This window comes from Apis dorsata, unplaced genomic scaffold, assembly GCF_000469605.1.
Source record: "Apis dorsata unplaced genomic scaffold, Apis dorsata 1.3 scaffold_339, whole genome shotgun sequence".
In the NCBI taxonomy this organism is placed as follows: domain Eukaryota; kingdom Metazoa; phylum Arthropoda; class Insecta; order Hymenoptera; family Apidae; genus Apis; species Apis dorsata.
Genome location: NW_006263606.1, coordinates 275801 through 289486, shown reverse-complemented (window position 1 = coordinate 289486; position 13686 = coordinate 275801). Strand labels below are relative to the sequence as shown.

At 30.1% G+C, this 13686-nt stretch overlaps 1 long non-coding RNA gene across 1 annotated transcript in view; it reads left to right on the top strand.

Annotated features, from left to right (window-relative positions):
* The first annotated feature begins 7938 nt into the window (after positions 1-7938).
* The window catches only part of LOC102678408, a 14508-nt gene continuing 8760 nt past the window's right edge, over positions 7939-13686 (top strand). The window contains exons 1-2 of the long non-coding RNA XR_422104.2: positions 7939-8466; positions 8573-8719. This is a non-coding gene — a long non-coding RNA (uncharacterized LOC102678408). The remainder of the gene's footprint in view (positions 8467-8572; positions 8720-13686) is intronic.

Genomic DNA, 13686 nt, shown 5'->3' with positions numbered 1-13686 from the left:
CACGAAGAATAATTGTATCCTGTTCCTGATCCTATAAACCGAATCATTTCCTTTTTCAATAGTACAAAATGAGGGGTAAGTCAAATTAATTATACGTCAAATAAAATTACTATGGTAAATAAATAAGTAAACAATTCATTTTAACGAACACAACTGATGATTTTTCTTTAATAATTTGAAAGTAATAATTTAATTCCTTTTATATTGAGACACGTAAGGAGTCAATTATTGGCTATCTTTTTCCTGAACAAATTGTTAAAAAAAAAAAATGAAAGAAATAATTAATCAAAATATACAAACAAAATCTTTATCCGATTTATTACGCATTTATCCGATGCTATAAACTTTTTAATTCCTGATAATAATGTTTTGACATATAAGAACAATAAATTGTTTATTTATTTTTAATTATTCATAATATAGAAATTAAATTTCTTTAACTTTTTATATCGTAATAATGCAATGAAATTTTTTATAATATTTTGCGGAAATATTTTCTATATTTAAAAAAAAGCTATAAATTTTATCTTATAGATATTGCAGTAATTTAATAGTAATTTCATATTTCCTTTCTAATTTTTAAAAAAGTAATTGACTGTCCGGTAACGGGAGAGAGGCACAGTAATCGTTTATCCCATATAATATACTATTAAATCGATGATTTATTTCAATTCATTTATTGCCATGCGCAAAAAAGAAATTGCATGGAGAAAGTGAAAAGATACAAAAGATGTTCGAATTGTCTAATGGCATAGAATATAGAATAAGACAGTAGTAAAAAGAAGAGTTATTCCTCGGTCCGAAAGGGCCGACAGAGAAATAATTGTCCGGAAATAGCGCGATACACGCGGCCTTTCTGGGAATCTTTTTGAAGCCGTTTGTAAGGTTTACCCAAAGCCGTAATTTATTAAGATGAAGTCATTTCGCGAGTCGAATTCGTTCGCGTGAAGTCTGGCACTCATCATAACCGAGCCAAACTCCGTTTACACATAGAAGATTTGGAAAATTGCAAAGCAAGACATTCAATAAAATATAATTTCGATCTCAAAAGCAATATTGCGATTTTGCAACGCAAAATCTTTCCACGAGAGATTTATCTCTTCGATTCGAACCTCTTCCAAGTTATTTATATTTTTCATCCGTTGTGTTAGGTTAGGTTAAAATCGAAAGAGATTCATTTTTGCACATTATTTTTTTTAAATAAATAAAAAGTGAATTTTTTATGATAAACAAAAATTTATTTCGATTATCTTTTCAATTATCTTTTAAACAATCTTCGTAATTCTCATCATGATTCAAAAGAATTCTTATCTTTTTCGGCAAAAAAACGATTCTAAGAATAATTTGATTTCTTATTAATAAATTTCACCATTCAAAATATTTTGCAAAAATATCATATTTAATATCAAAATTTTCAGATTGAAATTTAATAAAACATAGTTTTTGATATCTACATATCAGAAAATTTTTTATGAGCTTGCAGAATAATTTTTTCGGGAGTAATTTAACAAATAATAAATGACGAAAATATTTCTTTCGATTTTGAAATCGATATCAAACGAATAATTGAGATTGAGAATTATATTAACATAAATCACATGAAAATTATTTTGAGAACTTTAAAAATACTGAACTTTAAAAAAAATTGAAAAATAATTATTTAAGAAAAAAATAGCTTTTAATATTGCGTTGGCTTTAATTAATACCTAACTAATATATATATATTTAAATAACTTTAAGTTAAAGTACACGTTAAGTTAAAGTAATGTGAAATTATAGCATAGTTTCATTTTCTATCGATTTATATTATTATGATTCTCAATCCTGCAATTATTGTTAACGAAATCGTGCTCTTTCTTTTTCTAAAACAAGCTTGGAAGCAATTAGATTATATAATGAATATGCAATTTAAAATGAAATTAATTATATTTCAAAATATATATCCATTTATTAAAATAGCTTTTTGGCCAACTAATACATTTTTCTACGGTTAAACTCGAAATAGTTTGCTTGTAAAAAATTCAGAAACTATTAATAAAATATGAATAGATCGTGAAAATTGTCATGTTATCGAGCACGAAATGCAACGTCGTCGACAACCGTGAACGAACGATCGGGTTTTTAATACGCGATGCTGTTTTAATGGCGTTTCGCACGTCGCGTTGTTCGCCACGGGCTCATAAATAGAAAAGCTAATCAGACATTGGCAACGGCTCTTTATTCCCGTCTCTGTTGCACTTTCCACTTGGTGTGCCTCTCTGTCTGCCCAAACAAGAGAGATATACGAGAAGATACCCAGAGCGCGTATTACCGACCTACTTCCTGTTAGCGGAATATCTGATGTTAAACGGAACCATTTTATATCGAGTCTCGTTAATGAGCCCGTCATTAGCCTGTCGTCATTATCTCGATATAAAACACGCGTCGTTACGCCGCTGTTGATCGATTAATCGAGACTGAATCTAGGATGTCTATTAGAGGTGTGATTACTCGCGATGAGCATATATACGCTGATTACACGTTTCGCTTGGCTTGCCTCGTGTGCAACGTCAATATACTTCGAGACGTTCTCCTCACGAGATAAACTTTCTCGATGACGGTTACGTAAAACGCTGGCAAAACTGGGAAGCAGAAAGAAATTGAAAAAAAAAAAAAAATGGAAGGTAAGAGAGAAAGAAAATAAATCCTATCTAATAAATATATACGGTAATTAGAAAAGAAGATTTTTCATTGATTTTAACGATATTGAAACACAATGATTAATAATAATAATAATCGGATACCGGATTTGAAACAGAATAATTTCTTTGAAATTAGATCGAATAATTTGAATTTTTTTGAGACGTTAAAAGGATTAATTTACTAAATATTGTATAAAAAAAATTGTTATTAATCAAAATGAAAAAAATAAAAATTAAGATTTTATTTATCTAACTTTAAAAAGAAATTTTATATATGCCTTTCATAGATTTAAATATATTGTATATATGCACAAAATTTCATCAAAATCAGTAGCAATCAATTGCAATATCAAAATAATCGAAAACGATCAAATTCGCAGTTAAATTCAAATTTTTGAGTTTGTTATTGTAATAAATCTTTCTGTAAAAAGTTTTCACATCTTTCAATATTTATGCGTCAATATCTCAAAGATCACAATTCATGAGAAAGTAGTTTTTTAACCGGTTATTTGATATGTTTATATTAAAAGATAAATGGCGGTCGCATGCTTACGCTCTTACTTATATATATAAATAAAATCCTATGTAATATATTTAGTAATTGTTTTTACAAATATTTCGAAAATAAAAGTTATATACATAGAAAAAACTTTGTGTTCTATAACATATCAAAAAATTATTAAATTTCTTTTTGTAATAAAATTATTTACTTATTTTATATTTGAATTATTAAAAGTATTTTAAAAAACTTACAAAATTCAAACTTTTTATGGATTCTTGTTAAGTATCATATTGTTCAAGGTTATCGAATACTTAATACACTTAAAAATATGGATAAATGAATTATATGGCTTCAATACTATTATATACATAAAATTTTCCTTATGTCAATTCGTTTAACATCATGTAACAACGTTATTAAAAATCATAAATAGGGTTATTCATATATATTGTTATATTTAAGCATAAAAAATATCTTATTTAAATAGTTTTTTATATAATTTTAAAAAAAATTCTTGATTTAAAGAAAAATGTAATTTATGATTATATCATAAATAAGTATTATACTTTTCTTTCTCTCAAATTTTATAAGATTATATAATTTACAAGAAATCCTCCTTCAAAAAAATATCAAAAAAATTAATTTTAATCTCTTAACTATTAATAAATTAACAAGTTTATGTTTAAAATTATCAAATATCCGATGGTTATGGATTAGATTTATATACGTAGAATATTGCATGTATCATGACTATATACATATATCCATATGTTCAATGAAAGATCAATCATGCCTGTTCGCAATGTATTGAATTGGAATAATACGCATTCGCATTGAGAATTCGATTTAAAAGGAATCGCGCGCTGGTTCGAATGGAAGGTTGGTTCGTAGCCGTCGCTGCTATCGACGAGTCCATGTATGAAGCAGTAAGCAAGGTAGCCCACACCGCCCTGTAATTCAGACGCCGCAACATCCAAATAAAGAATTCATAATGGCGATGATGACCACCGCCAATTTTCTCGATATAGCCGATACACCAATAACTCAACCGATATCCAACCGGTACATCAGCATAATTTTGCTTATTGTCCTCGGATCCGGCCGAAACAAGAATGACATCGGTGAGAAATAAAACGATTTTCGAGATGAGATGTCGACCGAGGCGTTATCGAGTAGGATACACTTTCTTTATCAAATAGAGGGTGATAAGAAGAACAAACAATTCGGACAATTAATTAATCGCGTCACGCGACCACTCCCCCTCCCCCCTTTGTTTGTCTCGTTATAAAATTATGAATAACAACGACTTGCATGCGATACCCGCGATCTTTAAACATTTCTCTACCTTTTTTCCTCTGCTCGTCCTTCGTTTATCTGATTTATTCACGCTGCTAGCCATGAGAATCATGTAAATTGGTCTTTGAAAAAAAACTTTTGTTCTTCGTTGATCTTTTTTCTCGAACAATTCTTGGTTTCAATGTCACAATGATGGAACGATAAAGTTCAAATGATCGCTTGAATATCGAGAAAATCAAATATAAATATTTCCAATTATTGTATCAATATGGTATTATAATCTTACAGGTTGCCACGATCGAAACAAGAAATCGGCAGAAAGCGATCGCTGTTTTGCATAATCCTCGCAGCAAAGGGAATTCCTCCGGCACGGCCTGGGCAGAAGATCATTTCTCCGGCATTGACACGCCCACGTAATTCGGACTCATTTACTCGTTGACTCGCTTAACCCGCAGCCAGTCATGCGTCAATCAGCCGCGGCCCAGCGCCCGTGCAGATCCATAATTTCGACGCGATCCGCTTCAGCACGCGAGGAACGAGTTTCCCTTGGTCCACAATGTAATTAGACAGCGTGGATCTAGGCTGGACCCATCAACAGGCCTCGTTAATACGATATCCGCCGGATGGTCGCTCGTTGCCCACCGAAATCTTTCCTTTCTCTTCCTTTTTCTTTATTTTTCTATATTTTTTTTTCTTTTTTATTTTTATTTCTTTATTTTTTTTTTTTTAATTTTTTTCCCCCTTTCCTCTTCTTCTTTCTTTCCGCTCCCATCGTTCGTTGTCGTTTTCTCGACCCTTCTTCCTTTCCTCCATCCGTTTTTTAGATTCCTCGTAGACCGACTGCTCTTTGCTCGTGAAGGAAGAACCTCTCTACCTGCCGGGGTCTTTGATCTTCCTCCTCACCAACGAGTTTCATTTACACGGGAGGAGGACTTCTTTTCAAAGCGAAACTAGCCACGTTAACGAGAACTCGCGAACTACGATTCGGTTGTTCTTTTTTCAATCTACACGATGGATGAGGTTAAAATCTTAGCTCCTTAACACTTTCATATACCGGATGATATTTTATGATACAAAATAGCTACTGAATATAGAAAATTATTGTCATTTATCAAAGGGATAAAGATCGGATGTTATTCAGGATTGTAGTGAGTGCGAATAATAGCAAGATTGAAAACTTCACGTTTCTTCGGGATAATCATTTGGATATTGATGGAAATTTATGAAAAAATGCATATAATTTTATCATGTACAGACAATAATTCGAACATAAATATCTGTCCAACTAATTTTTTAATCGTTACAAATCTGTTCGTAAGAATACATATATAACACTAACAAGAAATATTATTCAATTAATAAGAAAAGTGCACAGATGTTTTTCTAAAAATATGAATTAAAAATGTTCTCTAAAATTAATATAATCTTAGGAGGATAAGAGAAGGATAATAAAGAGAAGAAAAAAAGTAGTAGAAAAATGAAAATCATCTTATACATTTATATATGCACAAAAGAAAATTAAAAAAGTTAAATTTTAAAATTAGAGATAAAAAAAATTAAAAAAATGATATCGATGAAATCATAATCGATGAGAAAAACTATTATTAGTAGAATTATTATTATAATAATTTTTTTCTAATTATTATTTATTAATTCATTATTATTAATTTATTATAATTTATTTTTATAAATTAAATACATTATTTTGACATAGCTAGGCAATTTTATTGAAATATAAAAAGATATTCAAATAATAGTCCGAATGAGTAATTCTCAACTTTAACATTCAAAAAAGAAAAATTTTAATTTCTATTTATTTATTCAAAAATATATTTTTTCCAGTTCTTTTATAAGGTTTTTATGAAAGTAGTCACATAACAGCCATCAATTGGTACAACAATCAATAAGGCAAAAACAACATTTAATGTCATCGATTAACATCACTAATAAAACTGGACAAAAAAATCAAAATTAAATTAAAAATCATTGCTATATCTGATAACCAGATAATTGAAATCATCTAATAACTAATACTCGTCCATTTAATAGCAAAATATTTAATCAACATCAGACAAACATTAACATATTTATATTATTACACGTATTTTATTATCTATTTAACGACAATAATAGTATTGATACAACTTCTTGTCGCTTTGATAATAATCTGAATGTTTTGCCGATCATGCAACGATTGCATGCTGTTTATTATTGCCGCATTGACAACTAGATTTTTATTGGTGATATTACATTGGTGATAGATGGATTTATTGAATATTATATTATGTTAATTCACAAATATTCACAAATATTCTTTTCTACGATATAAATGCGAAATGTAATATAAAAATAAAGAAAGAAAGAATTTGAATTAAAATTTTATAAATTTCGACATTTTTGCAAAACGAGTAATAATTAGAAAAATGATCTCATGTATTGTTATGTGTGAAAAATTGTTATATTCATACTATACCATTAAACGATAATCTTAGCGTCAAATTTTTTCTTCTGCCGCGGAATATTGCGGAACAAGATGGAAAAATGTAAAGGAAAAGAACTAGAGGACTCTCGACACAGACACGAAGTTGGTTACAGATGTAAGTAACACGAATGGTTCGTGTTTGGCGCGAATGGGACAGCTGATGAGCCGGTGTCCCCGAAGGCGATTGGCCGAGACCAATCAGCGTTCGTCCGTTCGTCCGTCCGTCCTCGCCCTAATGACACCTGCAGGCTAAAAAGCCATGATATTCAACAGTCCGCTAACGAACTCTCGGTACTGCGTGTGATCCACATGAAAAGTAACGCGCGATCCGTAAGATTCGGTTGAAACGTAATAGTCAATTGCGAGTAACACCTCGCAAAGTTTTTTTCAAAGGAAATCACATAATTGGTCGACAACAGAGAAGATATGTAATATAAAATGTATTCTTGGAAAGTCCTTCGAGAAGAAGCCTGAGAAATCGACAATCATCGCGTGAAGTATCCTGATCTGAATGTTCGAAGAATCGTGGAAATATATTTCGAAGAATTGTTTATAACAATGATATATAAATTGCAGATATTTAGGTATTTAGGGAAGATTTGAATATAAAAACATGTAGAATGTATATGAAAAAAATATCCAAGATATAATACGCATTATAATATTTAAAGAGTAAGCAAATTTCTATTTTTAAGCTCCATCTCTAGTCATATTCATAAAAATTTGATTTTGCATAAAAATCTAAAGTCTAATAAAAATCTAGTCTAAGTTTTGAAATATTTTTAAAATATATATTTATAAAATATTCGAATTATTTTTCATTTTCGTGTCACTATTCCCAGTGTAAATTGATTATAGATATAGAGATCAATTTCCTTGAAAGAAAAAAACAGTATCTAAAATATTTTCATAGTTACATAGAAAATAAAACAGAAACGTGAAATCGAAACGAACATGAATGATAACATGGTATCGGTTATGTATCGTTAATGGAGTGAATGATTTAACAAGTCGGCTAGTTTCGCAGGGTCAACTATATTCATACAATCGATTAATCATCGTTTGACAGTTAAATGAACGGTTCGCGAGGATTAGTCTCGATATTCGGTATACGGTTCTAGTCGACAATGTCCGCCTTCGAGATTGGCGATCGCAGCGCCGCGTTATGGTGTCGAAACGGCCACGTTTGTTTTCTAACCTGAGTCGCCGCCGGTTATCGTGCACTGTGCAATTTCCCGTGTATCATTAATATCGGAACTCGTAGCGGCTGCTTGCAAATTAAACCATTTAATGCACGCATTGGACACCGTTAGAGTCAACTTCGATACTCCGTGAATGCTAACTAGATCTGTTCAACGGTTTCTCGTTCGCTCGTTACGCTCACCGGTTAACCGTGCAATTCCGTGCGTATCGATATTAGAAAATGTGTATCAATACTCGAAATCGTCGACAGTGATGCCACAGGATAATGACAGAGAAAACCGGTAGCCATAATAAATGACAAAGTTAGTTGACGGAACTTTGACGTCGATTTCATTCGCTTGACAGCTTGTAAACGTCAAAATCAGACCTGTCAATCAACCATTTTGATTACCCGTTCGATCATTCCAGGTAACCAGTCTGTCCGAACGAGTTTTCAATGACCGTTAATTACGGCAACGTAGGATAAATGAGACACATACTGAACGTAACATAAAATATAGCTTGATTCGACAACCTATTTTCCATTGTCCTCAAAATGAAGCGTACGATAACGCGGTAAGTACGCTACTTACAGAAAAACAGACGAGGCGAATCAACGGCTACTTTTCCTATACTTTCTATCGAGGAGAGAGGCATTGATTCCATAAATTTTATTTCATTTATTTAATTTCATAATAATATAGTAATATTTTTCAGTTTAATTTTCCAAATTGTTCCAATTTAATTTTGTTCGTGTATGCTAATATATATTTAAAAAATAAATCAAAAGATTTCATGTAAAAATTCATTTATTTTTGTGAAATTAGTGACATAGTATTAAAATTCAGATATTAAAATATATATTTATATATTATGTAAATTATATTTACATATATTAAATATATTTACATATAAAAAAATACAAATTCAAGCAATAGACATTAATAAATAATTTATTAATTTATTAATTTAAACAACAATTTATTTTATTAATTTTGAAAAATATTTATTATTTTTTTAAATAAATTTAGACAAATGTATTGAATGAAATAGAAATACAGTAAGTTTTACATTATCACACTATCTCCATCAAATTGTTTATAATCTAATAGTCAAGTACTAAATCAATATTTTTATTTATACAGCTTGATTCAACAACCTATCTTCCATTGTTCTCAAAATGAAACGTACGATAACGTGGTGAGTACGCTACTTGCAAAACATTTTTGGCTTTTAACATTTTTTTCCTCCAAAAATCTTACGAATATTAATATTTTGTTTGTTGCAAATTTAAATTTATAATTGAATTGAAATAAGGCAATATTTACTTATATAGACAATATTTAATAATAAGTTAGATTCGTTATTGTGTATTAAAAATGCATATAAATCAAAGTTATTAAAAAATTAACTTAATTATGTTATAATTTGATTTTATTGTTAGAATAATTCTCTGTGTTAATATTAATATATGAAATTGTATCTAATGTTTTATGTTACGTCGTTTTTATGTAAGTTTATCATTCAGATAAGATTTATATATAAATAAAAATTTTGAAATTAAATAAATCGAAATGTAAAGTACGTAACATGTAAAACTTATTCGATTAATATCGTAATGTCAACATTATAATGTCAACATCATATTTTTGGGTATCAAATATAATGAAATCAATCAATAATTTGGTTATAATTTGATATATATATCATCATATATTTTTCATTTACAAAATGACGAATCTAACTCAATTGAGTTTAACAGATTTATACATACATCATCAATTAAACATGTTATTAAAATGTGTCAGCGAGACTATCTGGCAATAATATCAATTTTTTAAAAAACAATATACTTTTCAAAATTATTATTAAATTAATTATTATTATTATTTCTTGGATTTATATCTTTCTTTTTTTGCAATATATGATATTAATGATTTAAATCAATATATTAAATAACAAATTTTATAGAAATAGATATAAATAATATATTCCAAAAAAATTAAATCAAATCTATATAGAAAATTTCTTCAAATTAAAATGATTAATGAAACATTAATAATAAGTAATGAATATTTTGAAAAATGTTCATTTTCTTAACAATTTTTAATTTTTCTAATGCGTAAAATCTATTTTAAATTTCTATTCAATATCCAAAATTTTTTTATTTCTGATTATTTTTAATATAAAGAATATTGCTCATTTATCGCTCCAGTTTGATACCAATCATCATTATAAACTTAAATATAAAATCAGTATAAAAATCAGTAAGGTACTGATCTATAGTTTCACGCAACAAGCATACGCGCGTATAGAATGATCAGGGATCACGATGACGTCAGGTTGACGGAACGGAACGGGTACCGGATAGGTTAATGGTAAGGAGGCCCAGGACCAGGCGGCAGGGTCTGCCAGCGGCTTGGCTGCTGATTACAGACCTCTGGATCCCCTATACTCTCGCTCTCACCTCGGTTATTGTACCGAGCGAGGCCGGGACATCACTATAGATCACTGTACGGCCGGCAGTTTGTCCGATCAGCGCGGCCAGAAGTGTTGCAACTCGTAAGCGTGGAGGTGGTCCCGGGCATTCCAGTTTCCAGAGAAATTTATCGGTGGCGTTTCGCGGCCTCTTAATGTGTCTCTTTCCTCGATCCTATTGACTCGCTTAGCCTGTGAACTTGTCGATAGATTGGATTTTTACCGATTTGAATGATCTTGAAATATTTTATTATGGAATTTTCAATAAAATTTTTTGTGTGCAGGGAAACTTTGATTATTTGAATAATAGACAAGATAAGGTTAGGATAATTATTATTAAATGATGAAACATTTTGTTGGACTTTTATTAGATGAATTTTTTTGAGGAATTTTGAGGAATATAAACTTTGCGATAAAATTTAGATAATGGTTTTTTAACTGCCAAATTGCATAAATTTTTTAATATATGAAACTGAATAGAATTGCATTCGAACTATTTTTTAATGCCAATATTTCAAAGTGAAATGATACATCTTCAATATTATTTTCAGTGCATTCTTCTACTATATTAGTATTAAATTTTTAAATATCATTAACAATATTCTTTTCATTATAATTTTAATCGAATTGAAGCTACTATGTTGTATTATGTGGTATTCTCTATATTCTGGTATTCTATGTCATATCGTAATAGATTTTTCTATATTTTGAAAAATGCTCTGTTTATTAATTTCATAAAGCTAAAATTTCTTATATTTTCGCGAATAAAGATAGTGTAAGTAAAGTTCGAGTAATAGAATGTCCGGATATTAGGATTTTTGGATAATAGAAATTCTATTGAATACACAATATATATAATACGTATATATATACATTATATTATATTCCATTCTATGTGTACATATATGTCATTTACATAAAGTATCATATATTTAAATAGATTACATGTATAAAATAAAAGATGAGTATAAGATAATTGAAAGATTTTCAATCTTTAGACAATACAGAATATATTTTTTTGTTCTAGTATAGATAGTCACATTTTAATCGATTTTTTATTAATAGATAAAGTTAATAAAACATGACCTAAGATTTATGATGAAATCATTTATTTTATCTTTCTATAAATTAATTTTAGTTAAATAAAAATGCATTTATATAAGAATCAAATCAAGAAATCTAATAAATTGTTTGTAATATGCTTGTGTATAATATTTAAAAATTCATAAAGATTTTTATTAATTTCATATTGTAATAATATAGGTAATTTTTACGTTTCTTACTGCTGCTATTTTGAAAAATTATTCAAGTGATTATTGAAAATAAAGGATTTCATTTTTTTTTATATATATGTATAAAAGCATAAAAAATATGCAATACGATAAAAAGAGATTGTAATAGACGTCATAAATAGAATTTAATGGAATAATGTCGTTCTTAGATTATTGATTGTTTACAAATGCAATATTTATTTATACATATAGTTTTAAACAATTATCGTGCAAAAGAAGTATTCTTTAATTTTCATTTTCATAAAATAAAACAAAGATCAATAAGATTTTTTAAAATGAATATTTTATTTCATAAATAAATATAAAACTAATACATTATTGAATATTTACTATTGAGTTTTAATGAAATTAAAATAAATTGATTTCACAATTTACTTTTCTTACTTTTCTTCAAGCATTCATTATCATTCATTATCATTCATTAATTATTTTCGATGAATCTAAATTTGTACAAATATATTTTTCTATAAATAATAATATATATATTAATCATAATTTTAGATATAATCGATCTGCGTTCAATTGCAGACTTATTAAAAACGACACTGATAACACTAGCGAAATTTTCGTGCCAATATTTCAAAGACCATTGATGACACATAAAAAAAAAATTGCTCCAAGTAACATCTCTAACAACATATTTTAAATTCATCGAGAGAAGAACATAATTTAATTTCGTAGATCGTTTAACCTTTCTTCTGAACGAAATGCCCAGATCATTGCCAATTGACAAGTCGTTTCCAAACGACTAATCTAAAAACCTTGAATATTCCTGTCTAAATGATTTCTTAAGATATTTAAAGGAGGATAAAAATTGGGAGATCGACGAACGACGATTGTCTATATCGTGGTAGAAAATGTCATAATCTACAACGAGTTCGAACGTGGAAGAATCGTTGGTTGAATCGGTTAACTGGAGATTTAGTTCCGTGGACTAGGTTCGGCCGTGGCTACGTCTACACTAGGTTGCATAGCGTGGCGTGTGTGTCGGCGCAGGTAGATTAGAGGCCGCGGGATAATTAAGTAGCGCGTTCGACTAACGCCCAGGCTACAACGCTCCGCAGAACGATATCCGATATTCGTGCCACGGATTTCCCTCCAAGAGGATTTCGCCTCGTTCCTTTCCTCCGCCTCTATCGTATTCCGATATCTTGAAGCGTAGTTGGTGGTACTCCAACGGTCAGCCCAATTAGCATTGAAAAATGATACCTAATGGCAAAGTGGATTCGATACCCATTCTCTTCCCTTCTTTTTTCTTCCCCCACCCTCCTCCTTTTTTTCTTTCCCGCAATGTAATAAACGAGGAAGTAATTAGAAAACGTGTAGTCTCTGATTAATTTGAAACGTTTCAATCTTTTTTCTTTTTTTTTTTTTACGTCAAACACGTTTCTACAAATGGATGCTCGAGAGTTTTTGGGATCGGAGGAGAATACGGAGGAGACAAAAGGTGGTTGGCCACGGGCTTGGAGGATTCCACGGATCCCGGGAACACAGCATCACGGCACACGGGGGTTCGGATTATTAGTGAGCGGGTAGTCGTAGAAGGTGTGATTCTGACGTGCCGGACGCCTCTTCTCCGCAGGTGAGAGACCACGGGAGAACGGAGCGAGGAAGGACAGAAGAGGCCTGTTGTCGGAGGGAGAGACGAGAAATCATCCGCGGTGAAGAAGAGACCGTGAGGAGAGAGAGAGAGAGAGAGAGAGAGAGATATCGAAATCGTAGCGGCCAACTCGGAGCACGAGCAAAGCGAGGAGAGAGAAGGAACGATAGGGG